This window comes from Myripristis murdjan, chromosome 13 (assembly GCF_902150065.1).
Source record: "Myripristis murdjan chromosome 13, fMyrMur1.1, whole genome shotgun sequence".
NCBI lineage: Eukaryota > Metazoa > Chordata > Actinopteri > Holocentriformes > Holocentridae > Myripristis > Myripristis murdjan.
In genome coordinates, this window is record NC_043992.1 from 11,246,072 (window position 1) to 11,273,829 (window position 27,758).

At 42.9% G+C, this 27,758-nt stretch overlaps 1 long non-coding RNA gene across 1 annotated transcript in view; it reads left to right on the forward strand.

Moving 5' to 3' along the window:
- LOC115370667 (uncharacterized) overlaps positions 1-27,758 on the forward strand; it is a 114,166-nt gene that overhangs the window by 26,073 nt on the left and 60,335 nt on the right. The window contains exon 2 of the long non-coding RNA XR_003929269.1: positions 13,836-13,898. This is a non-coding gene — a long non-coding RNA (uncharacterized LOC115370667). The remainder of the gene's footprint in view (positions 1-13,835; positions 13,899-27,758) is intronic.

Consider the following 27,758-nt stretch of genomic DNA (forward strand, 5'->3'; position numbering starts at 1 on the left):
AATATCATGTAAAGCTATCAAACAGTATCGTTAGAGGAAGTGGCTGATGGCTAATGTTAACTGTTGTCTAACGGCAGATTAGAGAATTATTAGAGATTAGAGAATGAAAGCCTCCCACTGTAAGCGTGACGTCAGAGGAAAATGGTTTGGTTACAGACAGTCAGCAAGACAGTAAGTTTACCAGTCAGTCATTCAGCCTCCCAGTTAGCTAGTCAGACAACCAGTCAGCCAGTCAGTCAGTCAGCATGGCAGACGGCAGCAGAGGGAGGCATAAATAATACATACAGTACAAGTGAAGGCTTTAGAAGTATCAAGCTGCTCAGTTCCTCTGGGCACCAGACAACTTACTCTCTCTCTCTCTCTCTCTCTCTGTTTTTCAGACAACTTACTTTTCTCCCTGCACTCCTTCATCACTCGCTCCATATATCTCTGTCTCTCTCTCTGTCTTTCCTCTGCATCTCAGACATTTTCTCCTTGTGTGTGTGAACGCATTGTAATCTGTATTTTGCAAATACCGTGCACAAATTCGGCTCGTCTCAGTGTCAAAGGAGAGTCATTTTGTTGTGCTATTTGAAAAATAACATTTAATTTCATTATCAACGTGATTTGTGCCATTACAATAATCCCAACAATGTGATTATTTTCCGCAGCAGGTTGTAAGGATTATATTCCCCCCACTTGAAGTTCAGCGAGTCTATAGTTAAAGTTCACGGGGTTCGTCGTGTCCGCGCGACTCCATTTTCTCCTTGACTGCCACTTCTATTTATTTTACCGGCTTCGCTGGAAAACTTCCTCTCCTCTGTTTCACACACACTTCCTCTCGGCTTCCTCTCTCTGCTGAGCCGTTAAAAACACTGACTGTGCTGCTCCATACGTGCCCCCAGCAGAAGGTGCGGTATACTGTGGCAGCTAGAGCCGCTTATGAGTTATAGCCCTGCGAGGAGAGCCAGGAGCTGGAACCGGCTCAAAGGAAGGGAAGGGAAGGGGTCACTTCCGCCGGTGGCAGACTGGAGGGGGTGACACTGCTCTGTGTGTGTGTGTGTGTGTGTGTGTGTGTGTGTGTGTGTGTGTGGAGATGGGTGTTGGCATGGACGTGAGATGGGGGGTTATTATTGTGCACTTAATGCCTCAGTCCCCCTGTTTATGGTGTCTTAAGGCATTGCAGATTGATTGGTTTGACAATGGTGAAGAAAAGGTGAAACCGTGATCTCTCACAACCTCGTCTCCTTGTTACTTTTATTTTCGTTTACATTTTTACGCTTTGAGGGCAACGTATTTTGTTTGTTTGTAATGAATCACAAGAACTTTTGTAATTACTTGGTCTGAAGACGGCTCTATGAGGCAGGTGTGATGGTCAAACAACCAACTGTAACCAGGCCGACCCGAAATCAAGCCCCATGTAAAGTGACAGTGGCGTTTATATTAAATTACCTTAACTAAGTAATTTTTATTGCTAAACCTAACCTTTCCCTTACCTTAACCAAGTGTTTTTATGTCTAAATCTAATCATGGGACACTGAAATGCTATAAAAGCCAGCAAGAAAAATATGTCAGAGACTAATGTAATCCACAATTAAATAAGTTTCCCTTAAAAATAATTAAGAGTGCAGCTTAGTTGAATGGGAACGTAGTTTTTGGGAGACTGTTGCTTGCCACTTTGTTTATTCTGGCTACGCAACAAACATTTCTGATGCTGTGAGCAGATTAAACTGAAGTATCCCTTTGAAACTGGAGCAAATTCACTTGATTTCTTCCAGAAACATTAGAGAAAGGCGATGAACTATACTAACAAGAAATGACCTGAAAAATAGCAAGAAATTAGCTAAAAATGACAAGAAAATGACTAAGCTATTAAAAAAAGGAAAACTATATTTACAATTACATATTTAAAGTTAAATTACAAGTAAATTAAAACAAAAACACCCCAAATTATGGCCTGCACCGGTGTTAAAACCCTGTGTAAAGATATCAAAATTAAGTAGTCAAACATAGCTGCTACCTGCATCTTCTGGTGAAATCAGCCTCGAAATATCTTTCTGAAATCAGTTCAAAAGAGATTTTCAAAGATGATTCAATATGAATTTTTACCACACTATTATACAATACGGTGAGCATTTTGTACTTGTTAGGGTTGACCTTTCGGCCACCTCCAGCACCCCCACGTCCATTAAACGCTGAGTGTCTGCCGCATGTCTCACATATTGCACGTGCTGGATTTGAATGGAGGAACAACACACGGCGTGTATGTGCTCGTCTGTGCATACAGAAACACACCCACATTTGACCTTAAACATACACAATCAACTTATAGTTCTGAGCGCAGGGAAAGGCGGGCAGAGAAAGACGGTAGGGAGGGAGGAGGCGATGAGAAACTCTTGTGTGATGCTGTGCTAAAGCAGGAAGAAGAGGACTGCAAAAACAACTAAACAGCAACAGCTGACTCTCCTCTTGTGTGCCGTTGCCCATCAGGACTGGACCGCACTGGACTGGACAAGGCAAACAGCATTCACAAGGAGGAGAGGAGTGGAATGGTGGTGGTGGTGGTGGTGTGGGGGGGGCGGTAGAAAAATAAAAGCCACTTCCTGTTGTGCCGAAAAAGTCGAGCGAATAATGAAAATACAAAATTAATAATCTCCGAGCCGCAGTGAGCTGCGGTGGTGGTCGCGACCCTCACTTTAAAAGAATGAGAAAAAAAAAAAAAAAAAAAACTTTGTCGCCGGATTACCATGCAAAAATTCGGAAAAATGAATGACACACACGCACACACACAAAGAGAAGGAGAGAGAGACAGAGAGTGTCGGACAAAAGGTGAGCACAGTTTGTCGATCTTACCCCTTCCATTCATCTAACTCTCTCTCCTTTTTTTTGTACCCCCTTCGCTGTCCCCTCTGTCCGCTCTGTCATTCTCTCTGTCCCCTCTGTGCTCTTGCCTTTGTCTGGGTCTGGCCACAGTCTGGTGGGGTGAATGCTGCCTGTCATGGAGAAAGAGCAAAGGTCTGTGGAGAAGGGGGTGGTGGGGGGCGGGTTGCGGTGGTGGTGGTGGTGGTGGTGATGTTGGGGGTGGAAAGGCATTGTCAGAGCCATGGCTATAACCAATGATGCACCTCCTGCGTCCTCCCTGCCACCACCACCAACTCGCCTATCTCTCCTCTTCTCTGTCGCCCCTGTTTTTTCTCTCTCTCTCTCCCTCTTGTCCTCCGGAGCGAGGGATGGGATGTAAGGAAAAATGGGGGGCAAAAGGGAGGAGGGCGTAGAGGAGATCCGGTGGCTGTCCGGCTCAAAGCCTCCCTGTCTCTTTGCCGCGTTGCAGTGTGGTTTTTGCGGACCGGGCTGTCTGTGCTCCCCCTCTCCCCCAAGCGGTGTGTGGTGGTGGTGGTGGTGGTTAATACCCCCCGGGATGGGACAGACTCAGGGGTAAGTGTGTCTCACTGCCCCGGCTAACCCCATCACCGCCACCACCACCACCACCACCAAATCTACCCTGAACCTTCCCATCTCCCACGTCTGTGCATGAAATGGCTGTTCATTTTTGAATGATGTCATGCTGTTAAATAGCAGACTTTAGTCATAGCTAAATGAAATCTGATTTCACAAGAGAAGTTGACCAAGTAGCTCCTGTGCAATTGCAGATTAAAAAAAAAAAAAAAAGGAAAGAAAGAGAGCTGCCCCTTTGTGACCGTGCATTAGTGCAACAGCTTGTCCAAAGTTTTGGGAAATAATGGTCAGATGTCTGTCAGAGTGTTGTCAAATGACTTGTCTGGCTCTCGGAGGCAAAGTTCAACCCCCTGACTCGCAGCTTTCCCATGTGATTAGAGAGGAGAACACAAATGGAAGCTGACAAGACACTCAAAACTGTGATTTATCTGCTCTGTTTTAATCATTTGTTGAATATTGATAAGCTGAACTGTCCTCAGTGTGTTGCCATACACTGATGTCACTTAGTAAAATTAATGAAATGCCTGTTAGTGCTTCCTCAGAGTGCACAGCCGCAGCAGCTATAGGAATATTAACCTGGCATGGGATAAAGGCCATATAGTGTATAGATTTCTTTCAGCTCAGTTTGGCCGATAAAACTCCTAAACTCCTTCACGCTGGCATTTAACTCGTCTTGCTCTGCATATTTTGTCTCTTTTGCGATGCATGTTGCTATGCAGCAGTCTGGGGATAAATTGATTATTCAGTCTGGAGCCCAGACAGCCAATTGTCTCCTGCTCCGCTTTGATTCACTGAAATGCCATTTCAACTGATGCCAAGGGCGATAATTTCCTCAATGGGCACAGCAAACACTAAATATTTACCGAGTGTGAACGGTCACCAGCAAATCTGATTCAAATGGTAATATTTGTATCAAAGTCATGTGGAAAAGAACTGCCCCAGCATATTGTGGCATCTGAATGAAGCAGAGATGGACACATTAAAAAAAATTCATTATTGAAAAGCTTTTTTCTCCTACTACTGCGATTTCTTAATCTCATATGGATGCCTCGGAGTTGAAATGTGGTTTCTATGGCTTCAAACTGACAGTTGTTTCCACTGAAGAAGACATTTTGAACATTTATCAAGGGATTTTTTTTTTACAGACCTCATGCTTCTGTAAAGGCTGGAGAGCTGCTTTGACTATTTTTTCCCCTTCTAATTTAAGAATGCTTTTTTCTCAGTATTGAAGTTATTAATAGATACAAATGAAAAATTGCATCCTGTTTCTAATATGGACACCAATTAATTAACAATTTTCAGGCATCACAAAGAGACCAGCTTCTTATCACACTTAACCAAATTGTACATTTGCATTTAATACAGGAGATTATGTGGCATAATTACTTCAGACATGATTAATTGAGTGATGTAAAAATGCTGTTTCAAAGTGTTGGTGCTCAGAAGTGTGCAGGATGAGTCGTGAGCGCGGTGGGCTGCAGTTTCTCGGTTCTGCCAGCAGATGGGGAAAGGAGTCGTCTTTATGGAGGGAACGAGCCGGGCTGCAGCAGCATGTGAGAGGCTGATGAGACGAGCCAGCGTCTGTGCCGAGGCTGCTTGCCTTACTCGCTCTTTTGATGAGGCACAACTTTGTTCGGTGTTGTTGATGCTGAATTTAAGACAGCATGCACCTCTTTTAAAATGCATCAGTGCATGTCCAATATTTATATGTTTTAAAATAATTAGTTAAGGTGCTACAAAATGTTCACTCTTATTTCTCAGTGATTACATTTTTTCCACTCATTCTAAATAACGTGCGTCTCGTGTGAGCTACAGAAATGTATGACAAATGTTTCCCTACAAAGAGCAGCTTTTAAAAATAAAGTTCTTAATTTTAAAAACTTAAGAAATGGATTTCTTCATATAGTATTTAAAATATTTCTGTTTACTTTAAAATACTACAAAACATGTCTGAATTAGTGAGCACAAAATTAAACATGATTAATCAATAATATAATTGCTGAGAATTTCAAATTCTTGAAATACAAAAGTTTGCTTTGCAAATTATTCAGAAAAAGAATCGACTTTAAAATGACTTTACAGTCAAGAGTTTGAGTTTCTTTTAATTTTTCTAATGAAATGCCAAAAAAAAAAAAAAAAAAAATCTTTTTCAGATCAAACCAATTTTAATATATAGTGTCTCAAACTGTCACTTGTTTCTTCACTTGGAAATGACTTAAACAAATTTAGCCATATTGAAACCTGGCATTAATTCTCAAGTTTGTTCTCAGGAGAAAAAAAAAAAAATCACTTGCTGGATTTCCAACTGACTTTGACATATTTTCAGCGTTGAGGGTCCTTCCCCATTTGTTGTTACAAAGCATCAGACACCAAACACACTGAGAAATACGCGGTGCAGATGATCTCATTTATCAACTCCACACACACACACACATACACTCACACTACAATTCTTCCAAAGTTTTTAAATCACATAAATTATTCACTGGGGACAAATTGCAACCCGTGTGACACAACCCGTCCAAATTCAAAAAGCTTTCATCCCTCAGATTTTTTTTTTCGATGACAAACGTGCCCACATGGCTCTCCGTCATTCTTTCTAAATGAAGTTTAAGGTTGATTTAAATAGCGGGGCGCTGGGTTAGAGGGAGGGAGGGGGGAGGGGGGGGGGGGAGGGGTCGGATTCAGGTTACTCCTGTGCTTTGGAAGTGCGTTAAGGCTAGAGGATACGAGTGCGCGCATGCACACACACACACACACACTCACACAACATACTCTCATCTCTCTCTCTCCCTCCCGAAAGGAGTGTCTGGGAGATGATTTCCTTCCCTCTGTGTTAGCCCCCTTGCACCCCCTTGGACCCCCTCCCCCACCTCCCCCCACCCTCCTCTCTCTCTCTCTCTCTCTTCCTCTCTCTCTCTCTCTCTCTCTCTCTCTCTCTCGCTCTCTCTCTCTCCCCCCCCCCTCTCTCTCTGCTACGCAGTGTAAACACAGTGTTCCAGAGGAATGTTGGACTCCCTGACCTCCACTGCAGTTCACTCGGTTCAGCCTGGCCGCGCTGTGCTCCGGCATCAGCAGCAGCAGCAGCAGCCCCCCTCTACACCCCCCACCCCCACCCCTACTCCCCTCATCTCCCCTGCCAGAGCTCCCCCCACCCCGCTCCCCTCGCCTTGCCTCGCCTCTTTCCTCCTGCCTCGTCTCTTCTCCTCGTCTCGCCTCTCCTCCTCCTCCTCCTCCTTTTCTCTTCTGTCCTTGCCCCTCTCCTCTCCTCTCCCCTCTCCTCTCCATCACCCTCCCCCCTTCCAACCTCACTTACTCCCTCTTTTTTCCTTCCCCTTGTTCTTCTTCGTTTCTCCCCACTCTCCCTCGTCGCTCCCTTTCCCCACCTCCACCTACACCTCCTCCTCACTTCCACTTGTCGTGTCGTTTTCCTCACAGTCATTTTACAGCGGTGGATTGCTTCCTCTTCTTTTCCCTCTCTCTCTCTCTCTCTCTCTCTCTCTCTCTCTCTCTCTCTCTCTCTGTGTGTGTCTCTGTGTCTCACTCCAGTCAATAACTTTATTGGCATTAGTGGTTTACTCGTGAATACTTTTGCCAAAGCAGGATGCAAATTGCACATTTTGGAAAAGCAGCGACAGTAAACAGCGTATGTGCTCAACCCGTATAGAGATGATAAATGACTTGGGTTTGAAAACAGGCGCTATAGAGGGGCACGCAATCACCATTATCCGCAATAACGGTGTATGATTTGGTTTGAAAACTGATGCCGCACAATAGAACATAATCACCAATCTCTGTAATCACATGTAACGGTTCCAACTGCTCCACAAAATAATTACATTGAGGACATGTAATTGTGCGAATCATTCAAAAACCAGTAAAGGAATATCAGGCGGCATGATAACCACCGCACACACACGTCTGCTCACAAAAACCGGAAATGCACCCTCTTTCTCTATCTCAACCACACGCATGCACACACACCTTGCTCAGAGACCATTGTGTGCAATGCGTGGCACATGCACAGCCCACCTCTGCACACCACCACACCCCCACCCCCAACACTCTCTCTTCCCCTACTCTATTTTCCCCTACTCTATTCCTCCCTCTCCCCCACCCCCTCTACTCCAGCCCACAGTGGATTGCAGTTCCTAGAAACAGGATACCGAGAGCCAGTGTCTCTGTGTCTACGCACGGCGAGGTGTCTGAGGGACGAGAGAGCAAAGGGTTACAAGTCATTCGGCGGTTGGTTGGCTGGTTTGATTGTGGAGGTGACAGGCTCGGCAAAACAGATGCATGTTGGCTGCAGCTGCTTGATGACCGTGGCGCTTTCAACATGCCGAGGTTCACGGGGTTTAATTGCCGCAGGAAAGAGCAAAGAGTAGATTATAAATATATGCAGCCAGTCATGGCGGGTTGCTCTGAATGTCTGGGGAATGAGCCACTGTTTGCATGTATGTATAGACGCTGTGGCGCTGCAGGGTTGCACAGGGTGCTAATGTCCGGGCCAGCCAATCAGCGGGCCACTTTTATATCCAGTCAGTCCGCAGATCTGCCAGCTAACCTGACAGCCAGTATAGACTGTGAGCCAGCCAGCCAGCAGATAAGCACAGACCAGCGTGAATATAGATAGATCAGAGAGCAGACAGCATCTGTGCATGTGTGTGTGTGTGTGTGTGTGTGTGTGTGTGTGTGTGGGCCTCTTTTGGGATGCAGCTGGCCTTAGCCATTTTTAGCATGCAAAGCAAAGCAAATCTACTCACAAACACACACTTACATACCACTGGTGCTAATAGCACATTGATACTTCAGGCAAGCACACATGCATTTACATTTGAATGGACAGGCTTTCGTGCTGTATATTGTATTTGCCAATATGTGTTTGATTCCACCTGAACAAAGAGAGAGCCTGTGCTGCGTGCTGAAACAAGGGGTCTTGATCTGTGCTGAGCTGTAAGGCTCGGAGAAATAGACCACACTGATTGCAAGAGCCGAGGGACTCCAGACTTCAGGGTTACTAAGTCACTCGAGAGACTAAAAACAGAAAATGAAATAGCATAGATAGTCACTTAAATAGTAGTGTCCCTTTTTGCATTCGTTAGTCATTCAGGGGAGGGCAGAAGAATAGTATTTTATCCTTTTCTTCTGATCTTCCCTGAATGGATAGAGAATGCGAAAATGAGCAGGCATCCTGCTATTTCAGCGCAGTCAATCAATGCCGTTCTGACCCCAGACGTGTTTAGATGCCATCGTTCTCCTCATCATCCTCATCCTCATCATCTACTTGCCTTCATTCTCCCACATGATCTCCTTCCAATAAGAATGAAACTGCACCAGAGCCTCTCTCCCTCTCTCCCTCTCTCTCTCTCTCTCTCTCTCTCTCTGTGCATTTGGCATATCAATCCGCTCTTTGTCTCGTCCTGCCTTGCTTTTTCTTAGCGATTTAAGACGACGCTCTGTTTGCCCGGCTGGTTTTATTTGCTTACATAAATCCCAGACACTGTGTAATTAAGCAGTTGCTATATGTAATTATGTATTCATTTTCACTTACATCGTGATTCTCATAGCTGTGAACATTGCGGTGAGAGAGGGGTGTGGGGGGGGCGATCATCAATTACTCAACCGGCGTAATTGTTGAACACAGATAATGAGGGCGATGCTGGTGGAGAACATGTGGCTGCTCATTATACTGACAGGAAAGAGGAACTTGGCTGACCTCTGCTGGGCTCTGACAGGCAGTGCTGCAGATGTGGGGCCATGTTGATCACGGGTGGTGATTGTATCCCATTCGTATGTACAGTTTTCAGCGCCTTCCCTTCTGCAAACCGCACAATGTCATTAGGGATCGTTACTGCATCAGCATCGCATCCTGCTGTTGTCCTGTAACTTGCACATGGATAGCTCCAATTAAGCAACAGTAAATATGGAGTAGCAATCAATTATCTGACAGCACTGGGGTTCTTTCAGGTTGCACGTTCCCAGTTAGATGCATTTTAGGGCTGTGGATCCCAAGCGGAAAAAAAAAAAAGTTCAATCTCAGGGACTCCCATCTGTGAGGATTTTTGTGGCTGATGATTCAGTATTGAATTGAAGTATTGGTCTATATTGTATGGAAGGAATCAATTGACGAGAGGGTGAAAGCTGTGATCATCAAAAGTCATTTTTATGCGTTTTCTAATTGGGGTTTTGCCAGAAGGTCCCCTGGAGCCCCCTCAAGGGCCCTTGGAAACCCCTCAGGGACCTCACTTTGCAAATCACCGATACAGCTGACCACAGGCCGGCATGAGAAAGTGTACAGCATCGCAATAACCTAGAGAGTTTACTGAGAAAGGAGAGGAAGAATTATAGAGAGAAAGAGAGGGATAGAGGGAGAGAGAGAGAGAGAGAGAGGGAAGCAGATGGCTGGAAATATAGCCTGCTAAATTATTCATCTAGGCTGGAGTCTGGAGATAGATGGATGGATAGGAGCTGGCATGGACACTTTTATTAGGATTCAGAGAGCTGTGAGAGGAGTGGAGGTTCAAAACGGCGCGATTGTTTCGACGGTGGAAAAAGAAAATGCACCTGAAACCGGGAACAGGTGTTTTCTTCGAGGGCAAAGACATGAAAATCTCATCTCTTGTATCTGTTGCTCTGTTAAACTGTGAAATAAAGACAAATTGACACGCGCTTAAATCTTGTAACGCATTAAATTAAACTTTCAGTGTAGATGTTTTAACTGAACTCATTCACTTCTTTGTCTTTGCAATGTAAAACATGTACAGATCAAAGCTTCAGTGAGAGGGTTATGACACTACCTGAAAGTACTCTCACGTCTTTTAATAATGAATTGACTTTAGAAAGTAATCATTTGAGGTCAGAGCTCTATAAGCAAAGCCAAGACCTTGCAGTGTTTAATAACTGAGATTAAGAGTGTCTCCTTTAAAAGAGGCAAGACTCTCAAATGTTTGAAATGTTGTATTATCTTTAAAAACGTGCTGTTCCTTCCACGTCTTGTAGCTTTATCAGTGCGAGGTGAATTAGTTCATGATGTATGTATGTGGAATAAACAGCGATGTCAATACCACAGCTGCCCTCACAATTTGGGACCAATTTGTCTTAAGAGGGAGTAAGAATAAAAGAGAAAAATGGCTAAGTGAGAGAAGGAGCCGGTTCGTAAAATAAGATTTGTGGCTGACATGTGTAGTAAATGTTTGCCGTGGGATACGAAACCAATTTTAAACCAGTTTTCCAAGTCCAGGCATCCGTAGGAAGGTGCTAGGGCCTCCTGAACATGTTGAGGAATAGTTTCATTTTTACCATAATTCAACTGAGTGGAAATCATGCCTGCAGTTCTCCCCATATACATTGAAGTATTTACTACAATTCAGTTCTAAATCACCAATAAAAATCTTCCTGTATCACATAAACTCTGATCAAATGGTCGTCTATAGTTCCATATGTATGTATTTGGAGTTGTGTAACATGAAAATGTTTGGCAGCCCCTGCATTAAAACCCCAAACATGCAATTATAATGAAGCTGTGGTCCTGATTGGGTCATCCGCATGACATGCAAAGAAATAGGAACCTCTCTGTGTTATATATTTCGATTTGTGCATCATATATGACACACTCTCCCAGATTCATACACACACACACACACACACACACACACACACTCTCTCTCTCTCCTGAGCGGAGGGCTCAGGGGAAATAGAGCAGAGAGGAAGCTACGTGCCTTCGCCAAGCAAGGGCTGTCTGGTGTCATGGCAACCGGTGCAGATTACCCCACCCTCCATCAGTCAGAGAGAGAGAGTGAGAGAGAGAGGGAGAGAGAAAGAGAGAGAGAGGGAGAGAGAGAGAGAGAGAGATGGCACACACACACACACATACGTACGTGCACACGCTCCACATGCACAAACTCACATACGGATGCAGAAACACGCAACAAACGCACACAATGCTTACTACGATCCACATTACCCTCACTGGCTTTTGAATGATTCATATTATGGCATATTTTAGTTCACGCTATTTGAGATGTTCCTAATCATTTACTGTAGTCATAATACATTTTTTGTTTCAAACCGAAAAACTCATCATTGCAATTGCAATGAACATCGGCAGTGGTCGGCTTTTAAAAATGCAAGTTTTCTCTCTTCTGCTTTGGCAGAATAAAGATAAGCAGCCATGGCAGCAAAGCAACTGAATCGACAGGCGAGCGGAGCGAGATGGCAGAGGTAGAGAGGGAGGAGAGATGGAGACAGAAAATCAAGAGGGAGGGAGGGAGGGATAGAGAGAGAGGCGAGGTATGATGAGAGTGGTGCAGGGAGATGGCGAGATGAGTGGAGGGGGCATAAATATATAGTACAGCTAAATATGTCTGGGGGATATACCGTTATTAAAAGCAGTAAGGTAATCTAATGAACAGTTTACTATAGGGAGTGGACCATTTTGTAACGTGCTAATGCATTTCATGCCACGAGAGCCCCATTCAACTGAATTTGAGATACTACTATATATGCACTGTAGGTCGCCGCTGTAGCCGGAGACGAGCGAGGGGATGCTGGGCAGGAGGAGAGCTGCACAGAGCCAATGATGCATGGATGAGCCGACAGCAAGAGAGGGGAAGGGAAGGGAAAGATGAAAGCAGAGGAAGAGAAAGGGGGGAGAGCAGAGGGTGATGGTAAAGGGGTGGAGGTGGCGGAGGAGGAGGAGAGGAGATAATATTAGAGTTTGCATGGGGGTGTAAAAGGGTAGTTGAATATTTTGGTTGCAAAGCGAATGGAAAAAAGAAAGAAAGATAGGGTGTGGAGAGATAAATGGCAGCAGCATGGGGAGAGCAAGACAGAGAGATAAAGAGAAAAAAGGAGACAGAGGAGAGGAGGCAGGGTGGGGGGAAGGGGGGAGGGAGTGGAGGTCGTTTGAGGATATCGCCTCCTAAATTGACTGCGGCACAGCCATCGTCCACAGTTACATCACAGCTAAGCTCAAACTGGGGATGAACCTCGCTGTGTGTCTCTTTGTCTGTGCCTCGCTCGCTCATCTCTAGCCCCTACGCCAACCTTAAGTACTTCGATGCATGCTTTTGACTGTATTGCAATTAAGCAGAATGGTCTGAGTCAGCGAGATGGGATATATCACATTTCAATGGGATTGCACTGAAAATCGCTTCAGACTGAACTCTGAGGCAAGCAAGCGAGTCGTTTTCTTTTAGGTATTCTTCGTTTTTTTTTTTTTTGGTGTGTGTGTGTGCTGCAGTCATTAGCAGCAGCATGGTTGTAATCATTCTCATTAAGGCTCTCTTACACGTTGTAAACAAGTCATCGTGCTCATTTGAAAGGCCGTGTCCTCCACAGTGGAGCAGTCTGTTGTTGGAAATCAATTAGGATCACCGCCAAAACCATAGGACATGGAATTAATAAAAAGTAAACCATACATGCAGCCTTAAATTGAAGACAGCAAGCAGATACGTCATTCCAATGACTTTGAAGATTATTGACAAAAATCTGTAAATCTCTTTTCTTTTCTTTTTTGGAGTTAATTGATCCAGGGGAAGATGATTGAGCTTCACATGCATACAGTTCCAGTTCCACATGCCCAGTGTGACCAGTCTTCTGTTTGTGGCCATTAAAGCTCCATTAAAGGTTCAGTGTTTGATTCAAACCAACAACCTTACACCTGTTACTTGTGTCTACTGTCAAAACTCAAGTGCTTGTGCAGACGTGTTTCAGTAAATTCCCCTTGAACTCTCATTTATCTCCGATGGTTACCTCTCTGCGGTTTGATTTTGATTAAGCAGCAAAAGAGGCCCGGCTCAGACTCTGCCCGCAATAGGAAAGCCCTAATTACAGCAATCCATCCCAGCAGGTTTTAAAATGAGACGGAAAACAGCCTATATAGTTGGAGTGAGAGAGGTGGAGGGACATTTGTTTTTATTGATTCTACCTGTTTTCCCAGATAAGCTCAGAGCTCGCTTAAAGAAATGCCAAATGAAATCGGTAAAATGAATACGGCACCTCTGATAGACATCTCTGTTTCAACAACAATGCATTGGTTGGAATGGGAATACACATCAGAACATAAAAAGATGAAGATGACGGCATACAATCACCACTTGTTGCCCTTTTGCTACTCACATACAAGCCTTGCAGTTAATTGAATACGCCAGGTGGGTCAGTTTTACAGTAACGCAACATTAAGCTTTTCTTCATAATGGCGGCACTAACACTCCCCGCTCTGTAACTCCACCTTTCCAGCTCTCCGTCTGCCAGGTTATGATCCACGATGGTTTGCTGAGTACCAAAGCAATGACCTCAGTAGAGCCAACAGCATGTTCTTCCCAGTTGGCTCTGTCTTAATCTTGGCGATAACATCGTATTAGGAGATATTAACCTGCCTCATCCCTTCCTCTCCTCAGGAGCTGCTGGGAGCCTGTCCTGCCACCAGACTGAAACCTAGACAGATGACCTGGCTGTAAGCTGTAAGTAACTGATGCCGCTCGAGTGCTGTGCAAGTCAAAGTTGGTAGATATGATTTTCTCCTGGCTGCAGGCACATAGTGACCAGGAGGATAAATGAAGACACCATTAAAGCTACTTTTAGTAGTACTTTTACTTTTATGTGCATTTTTGCCACAAAATGACCATGTGATGTGAGTCACTGAAGATCTCTCTCTAACATACAATTTTAAAGCCAGCCTGGTTATTATATGAAAAGTTTTCTTACATTCAGACAAATGAAAAGGTGAGCTGTTCGTACCTGCTTGACAGTTTCGACTGTGGCTCCATTCTTCCTCTGAACGTGTCATTTATCAGCTGATCAGCCCGACAGACTCGTACAGGTCTGTGGGGCCGACCACGCCCCCCTCGCCTTAGGTGGTCTTTGGAGCACGGAATCCCAGGTGTGCGAGCGGGTGTACGCCCCCTCGTCCCGGTTGATGGTGCCGCTTGCCCGCTTCCTGATCTCTATGGCCTCTTTTATCCAACGTTTGAATTCGTTGGTTTCCGATGTGATGATTTTCCCATTGTCTCAGTCCATGTCAAGCAGGTACGAACAGCTCACCTTTTCATTTGTCTGAATATAAGAAAACTTTGCATATCGTAACAGACAACAAAATGAACTTAATCAATTGGGCAGCCTGGTTATTTCCTGGTTTTAGCTTTCTAAATTTCTGTAAGTGTCTGCTCCTGCTCTGCCTTCCTCTTCACCCCGATGCCTCTTCACCTTCATTCAAAGCTTCTCACATTCTGCAGATAAACGTATCCAAATTTCAGATCAATCATGAAAGTGCCTCATAAGTCAGCAATGCAGCAACAGAAGAAAGTCATTCAAAGCTTACCTTGTAGCCGAGAGTCTGCAGCTTCACTGAAAATTAAGGCTCAGAGTGAAAATAATCCAAGTAATCAAATGGGACCCTTGTGAGAATAAAATGTGTCCCCCATTTCCATCAAAAAAACATGCCTTTCTCTTTACTTTCAATTTCAGTCTGCCAGGTAGGAGTGGCTTTTTGTGTTGACAAATGGAATTCGATCACTCGGCACCCTCCACTGGTCAGAATGCTGCATAGTGCCGCTTTGAAGCATGTTGTTAGTTAAGAAAGTGTGTCCATCATTGCTAGTTAGCCAGTTGTTTCAAAGGTATGGTTCCAGCAAGAAAAAATGCAGGACTTGAGACATCTATCATAACTTGAGACTGGCACTGTTTCAAAGCAGGATCCCTGCTGGATTAGCCTGTGGGATGTGAGATAAATTTGGACTCATTAAACTTGTTGTCCTGTTTGTTCTCCATTTCCACCAAATACATTGACTTTTTTTGCACCACTTGGGCCGCTTAGATCAATCATCCAGACATTTTCCCCTTGCAGAACTTCTCATGTCATCCTTTAAAGCAGAGGATATCGCAAAGGGTTGTAAGATTGCATGAGAAAATATAATCTAGCTGTCGATGGCAAACAAAACAAATCTCTAGAAATAGTTTAGAAGTCAGTTTTAAAACATGGCGATATGACCGGGGACATTCTCCTCTGAATCAAGTGTGACGTTTCTTGCTCTGTTGTGAAGATAGATACACTATTACCTTGGTAACACTTACATTTTAGTCTCATACCATACCATACTACCATCTTACTCTCAGGCCAAAGGAGCTATTCAGTGCTCTTGCTTAGGAAATCAGTCTCACACTAATAGTCCCGCAGAGAATCTGCTGGATTGATTTATTCAGTGAAAAAATTCTTTTTTACTTTCTTTATTTGCAACAGACAGTTTAATCCTCTTCAGTACTTTAACGGACATGTCCCCCGTGTCTCCCTTGCTTTCATATGTCCTTTGCTACCCGATGATGCTGGTTCAGACTCTGTATAGAGAGATAGTTTGCATGCAGAGTCATTGTGAGCGAGGCGCCAGCAGAGCAGAAAAGATGAGTGCTGGAAAAGTAAAAGTACAGTTTCTCCTCTCCGTCTCTTATTTATGTCTCTGTGATGCAGCTGTTAGCGTTCTCTGGTCATCACCCTATAAATATAACAGCTGACTGACTGACCCTGGAGCAGCTGTCCTCAGTCCTGCGGCACATGGACGCATAATGTACACACACACACACACACTCACACACACACAAACATGCACCGACACACACATGCAGGGACACATGCAGTGTGTGTTGATATGGTGTTCTGCCTATTAGCCGTCTCCATGTGGGAAGGGGGCTCATGGTCCAGCCTCTAATACAATCTTTACACCAATCAGATGTTAACCTGTTTTTTATTCATTCGCAATTCAATTAAAATGCATTTATTCGCCATTTAAAATAATCATCGGATTATACAGTCTAGTATAATTAGATAAAATCCCCTGCGCACATGCTTATGACAGCTCAGTGCTTATCTTTCTGGGTTTGACCAATATGGCGTTTTCAGGGCTGATACAGATATTTTCTGACTGAATCTGCCAGTAGGCGATAATATTAAATGTATTAAATAGATTTAAAAAAAAATAAAATAAATAATAATAAAAATATTACATCATCTTTAAATTTCAGATTTAATCAGAAAACTTTATTGCCAATAGACCATTTTCACAACAGCCATATTGACATGAAATAGCAGGTAAGCGCAGGTGTTCATAACATTATTTAAGGTTTTGGTCCATTTAAGCATAGCAGAGTCTTTCCAGTGAGCCACCACAAACAACAGCAGGACCCTGGCTCTGTCACGCCTAAATGGATCAGAACCTTAATTAATGTCTTTGGTAACACCAGGGATAAACGTATTTCATGTCAAAGGGTAGATCAAATTGTTTTCATCAGATATGACACATTTCTGACTTTTTTATGCCAGTGTGAACAGCATTTTAAAAAAAAAAAAGGAAAAAAATGGAATGCTGAATTTCCAATTCAGATTTGGGCCACTAATGCTGCTGTGAAAAAGGTCTATTAAAAGCATGACAGAAAATGTTTGATGTATCCCGTAAACAAGTGTGAATTTGCAGTAGTATGGACCAGGTACACACATGCAGCCAAATGTACATGCACACACACACACACACACACACACACACACACACACACACACAAACTGACAATCACTTGATGTCCATGGCAAATTTTAGCCAACTGGCATGATCGCAGACACACACCTTTGGGGTTTTTCCATTGGCACCTTTGGCCATGCCGAGTCAAACCGTGCCGCACTGAATTGCTTTTCCATTACCACTGTAAGCGTGCTGAGTTGTGCTGCACTTTGTCCGAAATGGACCGTCTCCAGAGTAGCCAAAGCACGCCGGACCCGCCCTCAAGCGGCTGCGGTGAGGTCAAGGGTTTCGCCATCATTCATTGGTCAGAGAGAAATTGAGCAGCTCAGAGACAGAAAATTGTTCATGTGAAGCAGCCATTCAAGTTGGTCTAGTTGATTATTTATTTATTTATTTATTTTAAATAAAACCCTTGCGTGGGACACTGGTAGAGAAGGGAGGAAAAACTCGTCAACCCACAAGCGACCGGCAGGGCTTTGCCGTTAGTTAAAGATTCACCTTCAAGCAGGTAGGCCTGTCGTAATGGGAACACCAATCCAGCCATGCTGAGCTGACATGCTGAGTGAAACGGAGTAGAGTCAAGCCAGTACATGTGTACACAAAAACACTACTTCACACACACACACACACACACACACACACACACACACTTGACCTCCATGCCACATTTCAGCCTTTTCGGGTATATAATACATAATATAATAGTATAGTATAGTATAATAGCTGTAAATTTGACCATTTCATGTTAAAATATTAGAAACATTGAGAAAGAGTCCTCAGAATGTGATTGCAGGTGTGACGGGAAAGCCTTTGAAAAAGCTTTTAGACAATGGGACACTAAAAGCCTCTATTCATGGAATCTGATCATTACAATCAGTTCAGTTTCCCATTCACAACCAGGGAAGTATTGATCTGTTGTACAATAAATATGTTTAAAAAAGAAAAGAAAAAAACAATTACACTGCACCATTTCCAGCTCAGGTGGACAACACAGAATGGCTGACGCCCAGTTTTTTAATTAAAAGACGAGGCGCCTGGCTAGAAAGATAGATGGCCAGTCAGAATTATGCTTCATTTCCATATTCCATAAAATGTGGCACACTTGACAGGAGAGAGTGACAGTGAAACAATGACGCGGATGTTGAGGGTCCCAGATTTATCTCCTCTATTCAGCGATGCAGCAGCTGCACAGACATACGGACAGGCATCATTACAGCGAAGTGAGGTCTGTTAGTGGGCTGGCGACGTGGGGGGCCTGCCGGGTCGGCACAGGGCTCGCTGTAGAGGGGAGAGGACGGGAGAGGAGAGGAGAGGAGGGGGAGGACGGAGGTTGCTAAGGGGGGAAAAGTGAGGAGGAAGGGTGGGGAGGAAGACAAGGCGAGGCAGGAGTGTTTCAAGACAGAAGGAGCGGGGCAGGGAGGATAAAGAGAGAGAAAAAGTGTGTGTGGGTCATGCAATGCGTCCCTGTTTGTGCTACAAAATGGCTGCAACCCAGCAAACATTTAACCATTTAGATGATGATACCCCGACTTTGAGCAGCAATACAAATATAGCACCAAAATGAAAGATGAGGTGACATCTGTAGGCAGCTGCTACCTGCACTGTCTCATCAAATTAAGCCCTAAACATCTTTTCTGATATCAGTTCAGAACAGGCTCCAAAGCTGTTTTAATAAGATTTTTTTGTACTGCACCATGATGTCATCTTTTGAAATTTTCTGCTCATTTGAGTTGATTTTGAGCCGGGCCGTCTGTCAAGTCCTCTGTGGGAAGTTTACCCTTAAAACAACCTGTATCATGTGTCTGCAGGTTATTAGCACAACGGGTACATGTTTAGTGGAAAAACAGCCTCAAGCCTTTTCTTAGAAAATGCTCTTGAACATATGAATCTATTCTTGAATATTGGATTTTATTCATTTAACATAAAGTGAGACAGTTTTCTGCATCTTGCCCAAGTTGTGTGTGTGTGTGTTATCCGAGCTTTTGTTTGACCTTCAGAAAGTCATGCCGTGCCCACGCCCATAGCCATTCCCCCATTGTGAGAAGTTGAGTGTTCGCCTCTGCAGAGAAAAGGTAGAGCAGGGCGTGGCCAGCAGACATTTTAGAAGAGAACGTGATGTGCAAGGAAAATATGCAAGGATGTGTGCACGTGAGTGTGAGTGTGAGTGTGTGTGTGTGTGTGTGTGTGTGTGTCTTCCCGCTGCTGGTTCCAGCCCTCTGAAGGTCATGCCATCCCCATGCCCAGCTTCATGGAGAGCTGCCAATGCTGATTGCTGCTGCTGCACTGTGTGTCTGGCACATGGTTCCCCTACTGCAGGGCATTGATTAAGTGGCACAGCCAAGCCTCACCTGCTGCAACCAGCCAATACTGATAGGGCAGACGCTCCAGCCAGCCAATGCCAGCGCAGGAAGAGGTTTGGAGAGGCTGGAGCCAGCAGACGAGTGGTTTTCCTCTGGTGGTGGAGAGGAGAGAGAGAGAGAGCGGGAGGGAGAGAGAGAGAGAGAGAGAGAGAGAGAGACAGAGAGAGAGAGAGAGAGAGAGAGAGAGAGAGAGAGAGTATCATGGAGGTGGAGTGATAGAAAGGGTGGTGAGATGGAGTGTGACGAGAGTGGGTGGGGGCGAAATGTAGAGAAAATGACAGAAAGAATGAAGGGTAATGAAGCACGGTGAGATGGATGATGGAGGAAAGAGGGACAGTGGCTGTGAAGGAGGGAGATGTTGAAAGAGAGAGGGGGGTGAAGAGGTAGGAAAGAGTGGCGGAGTAGCAGAAGAAAGAAACTGGGAGGGAGAAAAAAAGAAAGGAGCTTTTGAAATACCGACAGGGACGGGCAGACTAGAGGGAGATGGGCGATGAGACTGTATTTGTGATCAAGAAACCGCACACACACTCAGACTTACTCGCAGACACGCACACACACACACAAATATTTTGAACTTTTTTCGGGGCGCTTTAATGAAGCTGTCAAGATGAAAAATGAGCTAGTCGAATCTAATAACATGAGAAGTTAAGAACCAAACTTTTCATGCAGAACAGTGAAGAAAAGAGAATTCTGTGCTGGTGAGAACGGTATTCGTCACGATTTGAGACATGGACCGTACTGTTTTAGATGAGTGAAAATCTAAAACAGACTCGACAAAATGTAGATTGATTTTGCTGTCTAGAATGTTAGGAACTAAAATATGAAGTAAATGTTTAAAAAAAAAATTGTGATGGATTTTACATGCACATACAGCTTATTTTAAGCCCTGCAGATCTTGGAAAAAAATAGCTTGAAGGACAAGTAATTATGAAATTTGTATCTACATCCTGAATTCAGTCTTTATTCTAGATGTTGGCAACATTCCCACCCAGCAGGACATTTGCCAAGACTGCCACAGCAGAGTAGAGAAATCTTGTATATGGATTTTTCACATTTGTACATCTGGTAACAGTGGCACTACATGCATGTCCATGATCACAATACAGTCGCAAGACTCAAATCAGTTTAATTCATTTCACTTCAGTGTAATTCAGTTCAGTTTAATTAACTTCAGTTCAGTTCAATTCTGCTACATTCGAATTCAGTTTAATTTAGTTCAGTTATGTAAATTCAGTTCAACTCAGCTCTATCCAGCTTGGTTTAATTCAACTCAATTCAGTTTGATCTAGCTCTAATCAATTCAATTCAGTTCAATTTAGTTCAGTTCAATTCAATTCAATTCAATTCAATTCAATTCAATTCAACTTAACCCAGTTCAATCAACAGCACTGTTCAACTCAATTCAAGCCAGTTAATTTCACTTCAGTTAACTTCACTTTAGTTTTCAGTTTAATTCAATTCGATTCAGTCCAATTCAATTCAAATCAGTTCAATTCAGTTCAGCTCAGTTCAAATCAATTTGATTCAGTTAGGTTCAGTTCAATACCATTTGATTGGTCTACCCCATACCTCCTGTACCACTGAAGGTGTCAGCTAAGAGTAACTGAACTAAAATCAGTAAAAACATTAGAAAGTTTTTCTTGCCTTCTGACTTCTGTCAGACAGAAAACCACACTGAGCTCAGCCTCAGCACAAACAGTGTGTGACTTTCTGTACCACGCTCGGCTCATAATAATGATCATGCACTCACAATGTGCTAACAGTGCACTTCTAATGCCCTCTGAGCACCACTTCAAGTGTTGTCAGTTTTCAGCGCAAACATGATAAATAATGAAGCAATGGCAATTCAATGGAAATGTTCTGTTGAGTTCATTTCAATGTCCTGCCTCTGTCTGGTCGACCTTCACTGTGCCGCTCATGTCTCAGACACTGGAGAAGGCAGATGGTGCTGTGTCCGTATGTGTGTGTGTGTGTGTGCGTGTGTGTCTGCGCACATTTTGATTGATGTGAATGGGGTCTGTTGCTTATTTGTGTGCGATGGTGTTGTTGACTTGCTGTGTGTGCGTATTTTCCTTTATGGATATGAGACGTGTGTGTTTGAACATGGAGCGTTTTGTGTGTGTGTGTGTGAGAGAGAGAGAGAGAGAGAGAGAGAGAAAGAGATAAAGTGTGTGAAAATGAATAGGTAGGTGAGCAGGAGAAGAGAAAGGCAGACAGAGGGATAGACACAGTCAGACAGTGGTGGTGATGTGTGTGTGGGGGGTTATATTCATACTGTGCATGTCTGCTTTTCTGTATTACCATCATTCAGTGGAAGCAGGGAAGCTGATCATCCACAGAGATCAACTGTGGCATTACATCCTGCTCGGCGTCCTGTTACCTCAGTCTTGTAGTGTGTGTTCTTTGATTGTCAGTAACTCACATTCTCAAATGTATTGTTTCCATTAGCATACAGCCTCGTTCAGGCTATTTTGATATACCAAACAACCAGGGAATAAAAGCTTCACTGATTTAATTTGCATGTAGAGTTTTTTTTTGTGTGTTTTTTTCAAGCACTCATCTTACATGTTTTATTTGTGTTCAGCCAATGTAGCATTTTGAAGGCCAGTAAGGACTGATATTTTGTGTAAATGTGTGCTTACAGTATGCTTGGTATCTTAAAACTTTTTTATGCAAAAGTAGTTCAGTGTTTCTGTCAGTGTTTTATTCTTGACAGAGTAAAAAAAAAAAAAAAACAGCACATGAGACATCAAAACTCCCAGCTGAAACTTAGGCTAGTAATGTTGTTTAGTGGTTACCAGTTCATTAAACTTAACAGCTGTCAAAGTAGCTAACAGACTTGGGAATAACTGAATTTAGGTCACCAGGGGTCAGGCAGGTTTGGGTCGCCTTACTTTAGAAAATATCACAGCCTTGGGTGGGTGGGTAAAAAAGTGCGAATGCAGTGTTTTGAGTTAGTTATAAATAAGTTATAGAAAAATTGTGTGCAATAGGCTAGGCTGTGCATTATTGCTCCACTGTCTCTTATGGATCGGGGTGAGGATACTTGACCCGCCCAGGCCGGGTTTGGACAAAAATTTTGAAATTTTGTTTGGGTCAGGCTCAGTCACATCAGTGTTATTTTAGTATGGACCTTTCGTCTTTTCTGGGCAACTTCTTGTAAAGTGCTGGAGTTTACGTAATGACACTGAAGGCAACATGTAGGTTATTTCAGGCACCGAGCGCGGAGGACGAACAAAATCTGGGGCTCAGGTCGGGTTCGGACACCAAAAAAAGACTGCCTGTCAGGTTCAGGTCGGGCACGGTTGCTGTGCTCCCGTCTCAGGTCGGGATCCGGACAAAAATATGCCGCTCCATCTGCGCTCTAATGTGGACTAGTAACTGGTCCTAAGTGTGATCTGTTGTTAACCTGTCAAAAACTGATGATATGGTGGACTTAAAAAAGGGAGATGCTGAGTTTCTATGCAAAGTGAGTGAAAAAGTAAGGTAAGGTATGTGAGAGAATCAGGCAGGTTGATCTGTCCGATGACACCATTACAGACTACGTTATCTGCTTGAGTGTTTTATGCAATGACAAATTAATAAATATCTATATCTATGTCTATATCTATAGTATCTGGAGTTGAGAGGCATTATACAAATATGATGGCCGTAAGACAGGTACATCAAATTTGATAAATCTGGAATATTAAAATACATTACAATATTAGCCTATGAAGATACAGTCCTGAGACAGTGATTTCTGATAAAGTTTTATTTTATTGGGAATGCGGTGTAGGTTCGTGAACGTTTGTTTGTGATGTGCGTCTTGGCACACAACAGTAAGACAAAATGGCCACTGTGTGAATAAGGGCAACATCCCAGCGAGCCGGTGCATTAGTCTCACCGTAATGTAGAGCGAGAATGTCTGAATTTTCATTTTTTGCGATCCTCTGCTGGCATCAGAACAATTGGGTGTTGTGTTGTAATGGCTGTAGTACATTCTTGTGCGTCTGCTCTTCAGCCTGTGGACGGCTCCACGGTCCACAGGCTGCCTCGCATCTCATCTATTCAATTAGGTCAAGGCCTTGGCTTCCTCTTCCTTCTCCTTCTCTCTCATCTTCGTCCTCAGTTTCCTCTCTCCCTCTGTTTACACTCTCTCAGCTTTCACCTCCTTCTCAGTCTCTCACCTCATCTCTGTGTTTTTCTTAGCTTTCTCCATCATGAACTAGAAACACACATTCGTCTCAGCAGGCTTCAGGACAGTTTGTCCTGTTTGGTGTGTGTGTGTGTACAGTGTGTATGAATCACAAAGGAAAGGAACAGTGCATGTGTGTTGCGTGTGTGACTAAAGGTGCTATGTGTAGCATTTTGAAACATCAGTGTAAACATCATTTTTAAACATTAAATTAAGACTACCTATCCCACAATTCCTGTTGCTTCTTGGTGCTACAGGTTTTCTCTTTCTCTGTCCTGAATATGATAAACATGTTTGATTTTTCCCTCAGCTTCAATCTGCTTCCACTGCCTGCCATTCACTGTAGTCAAATAGCAGCCAGTTACGTCACACACATGTTGCTGGGTTACACAAATGTCAGGATTACTGACAAAACAGTTATTTCACTGCTTCCCCAATTAATAAAAACAAATAAAAGAATGGATTGTCAAAATCTGGAGAGACATATTTCAACATTTTTTCATGCCATCTCAAGTTAAAACAGGATATTTGGCCATCCAGTAACTATTTTCAGCTCAATTCAGGCAACTCACACTAGTATTCATCACATCCTAGCTACTGTTTTGTAGTTTTTTTTTTTTTTATAGGTTATAATTTAAATATGAACTATTAACACATACATTGACCACATTTTTTTTTTTTAAAGCTCACTTAATCCTAGAAGTAAAATGCAGTGGATGTAACACTGACCTGTAGCCTCTTACATGGCATTATGTTGACTTTAACTTTTCCTTTTGTATCATATCACATAATGAAGACGTGACATGTTTGTTTTTCTAAATTCCAAGACATTTATTTCAAATATACATTATAGACTGTATTAATAAGACAGATTCAGAGTTGCTGTAAGGTTTATTTTTTTCATTTTTGACGGAGCTAGGCTCATGACTCCTATAGACTTTAAGTCTTTATGCTAAGCTAACAGGGAAAGCTAACCATAGGAACTGAACCACTGGACGTACAGAGATGAAAATGGTATCAAGCATCTTGTATGTTGGAAAATTTTTGCCCAAAATGTTTGAGTATTCCTTTAATTTTATCAACACCTGTATTTACCCTGCTTTTTCATGTCAAAATGGCTTCTGTGAAAAAGGTACATTGTAAAAGAAAATCTGTATGCCATAAAGCAATACAGCAGATTTACTGGTAAATCCAACCAGGTGGCACACCGTGTAAAATAAATGTTGATATTTAATGCTTTATGATAGCACCTAAAAGTGAAGACAAATAGCGAGAGAGGGTGTGCCTACACCTCTCAACACACATTTCTGTCTGTTTCTGTTATTTCTACATGCATTTATTTTGCAGAGAGATGTCAGCACAGAGTTGGAGAGTGTAGTGCGTGTTGGACATGTAAGAAAGCAAGAGGAGGGAGTCGGGGGGTGGTGGGGGGGTGGGAGTCTGCCAGAGTGACATGCTGACATGGAAAGACATTTCTTTCCAAACAGTTCATCCTCACTTCCTGACAGGATCTGCTGTAAGATGACCCAACACACACACACACACACATACGCTAAAATGAAACACTAGATGCATGTACAGGATAACGTGCAGTATAGTGATAGTGCTGCTCTCCATTGAAGCAACACAGATGCATGAGATAGATGCAAGATAGTGCAGACCCAGAACTAGCATGGAATATTATATCCTATGGAATTTGTGTCGTTTGCAGTAATTTGTGCTAACAGCTGCGTAAGTCATACATACACACATGCAAACACACAGACACATACACACGTATATATATATATATATATATATATATATATATATAGCGAGGGAGATTTTAACAGCCCTTGACAGGTAATATAGTCTTGAACCTCTGACCCTTTTTGCTCTGCCTAGTGTGGAGACGTTGTGTTTTGAAGTGTGTCTGTTTTCATGTGTATGTTGGTGAGTGTGTGTGTATGTGTGTGTGTGTGTGTGTGTGTGCGGCAGTAACAGAACAAAGGATCCTTTTGTGCAGCAGGCCGATGGCTGCAGAATCTCTTCCCAAGCTAAAACTTTGTGAGCTGCATGTATTTTCCTGTGTATGTATGATATTGTGTGCTGCTGCCCGTATGTGTTTTCTTGCACATTGTTTATCAAGAAAGACTTGTTCATTTCTCTCTGTTTGTGTCCCGGTGGAGTCCAGCGTTCGCCCAAGGCAGGGCTGACTCCAGGCCTTCTGCTTTTTGTCAGGCCCCACTGGCCTCTCTCTCCTCTGGCTATGATCTAATAGACTTTTGCTGCTACTAATGGTAATCCTTTTCTTGACTGCACCCTGAAAAAACAGCTACACTGCTGCTGTCATGATACCAGAATTTTTGACTTGACTGGAATATAAAGCTGAAGCAGGCGAGATTTGTAGTTTTGTTGAAACAACGATTTATAACCTGTTATTTCCCCAAACTGTTTTTGCATGTAGGCCTTTTTTTTTTTTTTTAATATACCATTGTTTCCACTTAGTTGTTTGGTCAAAATTAAAAGTGGCTGCATTCATTATCCAGCACTGGCAGAACTTAAGCTGCATTACTGCATGTCACTGACTTTTTAAATGAATAAAATTAAAATAAAAAAAAATACTCAGGGCAAATCTAAATCAAAATAATCTTATGCTGAATAAAAAGGAAAAAAAATACAATGTCATTGCAAGCTTCTTACATTATGGAGAAATTACTTGTTGCGTGGCACTGCAGTCCTTTGGGAGACCTCCATGTTTGTTTGGCTTCATAGGCCAATACACTTAGAACAAATATTCAAACATTTGTTCATAAAACTCAGCAATTATTCAGATATTTTAAAAAGGTCTTTGGAACAGCCTTGGTAAAAATAAATATATATATATATATATATATATATATATATATATATATATATATATATAAATAATAATTTATTAATTTATTAATAATAATAAATTCAACATATTTACAAAGTGGTATTGAACACAGAAGAACATCTCTTACCTATTAATTGAGATACTTTAGATTGAACCTAACTGACAAAATCAAATATTGTCAGGTGTGGTAACTGGCAGAAATTCCTCTCTGTGTACAGGAAGGTACAAACTAGAAATTCAAAAACAAAATACCTACAGAGCAGTGAGTGAGGACTTTGTCCAGAGGAAGCTGGATGCACCAACATTAAATCTTTTTCCTCTCTTGTGCTTGTTTTCGTCCGCAGACCAACCGAGTTAGGAACAATGAGCATGCTGTGTAGAGTTTACTGATGTCACCTTGCAGGATTTCTAGGTATTAAAGTCCTTAAATTTCAAACATTTACCTCTGTCTGCTATTTGGCAGGGAGAGGTAACTTGGAAAACTCTCCAGTGCACCTTTAATATAGATATTGAATACCACAATGACACCATGGCAAACATGAAAAACCATCAAACAATGTGTCAACACACTTGACTTGGCCCGCTTTGGAAGAACTTCTGCACAGGGGCTTTGATGACAGTTGGGTGTCGGCTCTATAAATGAAATAATTCCACATTTGGCTCCTGGCTTCGCTTTGCTCGGCCCCTTCAAGGTGGGTTTGATTCAGTTCAAGACGTGGTGGACTGTTGAATTTGAATGTTGAATTTTGCATTGACTGCTGCAGTGCACTGTCAAGAGCCAGACCGCAGCTCTGTTTATTACAATCCCCCATTCCTCTTCATCTCCAAGGCTCTGTGGAGGTGATGCTGAAATGGAATTTCATTTAAAAAAAAAAAAAAAAAAAAAAAAAATTGGTGAAAGTATCCAACCTTTATACAGTTCAACACTGAACTCAGTCTTTTGCAGCAATATCAAAGTACTACTGAAATTTTGGTTAACATGAAACCAAGCTACAGCTACACACACACACACACACACACACACACACACACACAAACATCCAGCATCAAGAGCACTGTACCATACAGTATATGGCCGATGTAATCCCATCGTCTCTCCCTGCCCATCCCTGCGTCCTGTGTTTGTTTGTGTTGTATCTAGTTCCCCGTGCCATATGCTATCCGTGACCATTGGTATCACACTCTGCGGCAGGCCCTCAGTCGCCTGCTGTTCTCAGGGCTGGGCTCCTCTTGTCTAAACAATGACTACACTGACAAACAGACATAAAGTACCGGAGTTCAAGGCGAAAGTTTCCGAGAAGGGTTCTGACATTGTTTTGCTGATCCGTTCTCCTCGCAGCTATGCACCTTTATTGCCCACGAGCTCCCACTACAGCCATCAGTCATCGAGGAATGCTTCCTTTGACATCAGTGAAAACTGC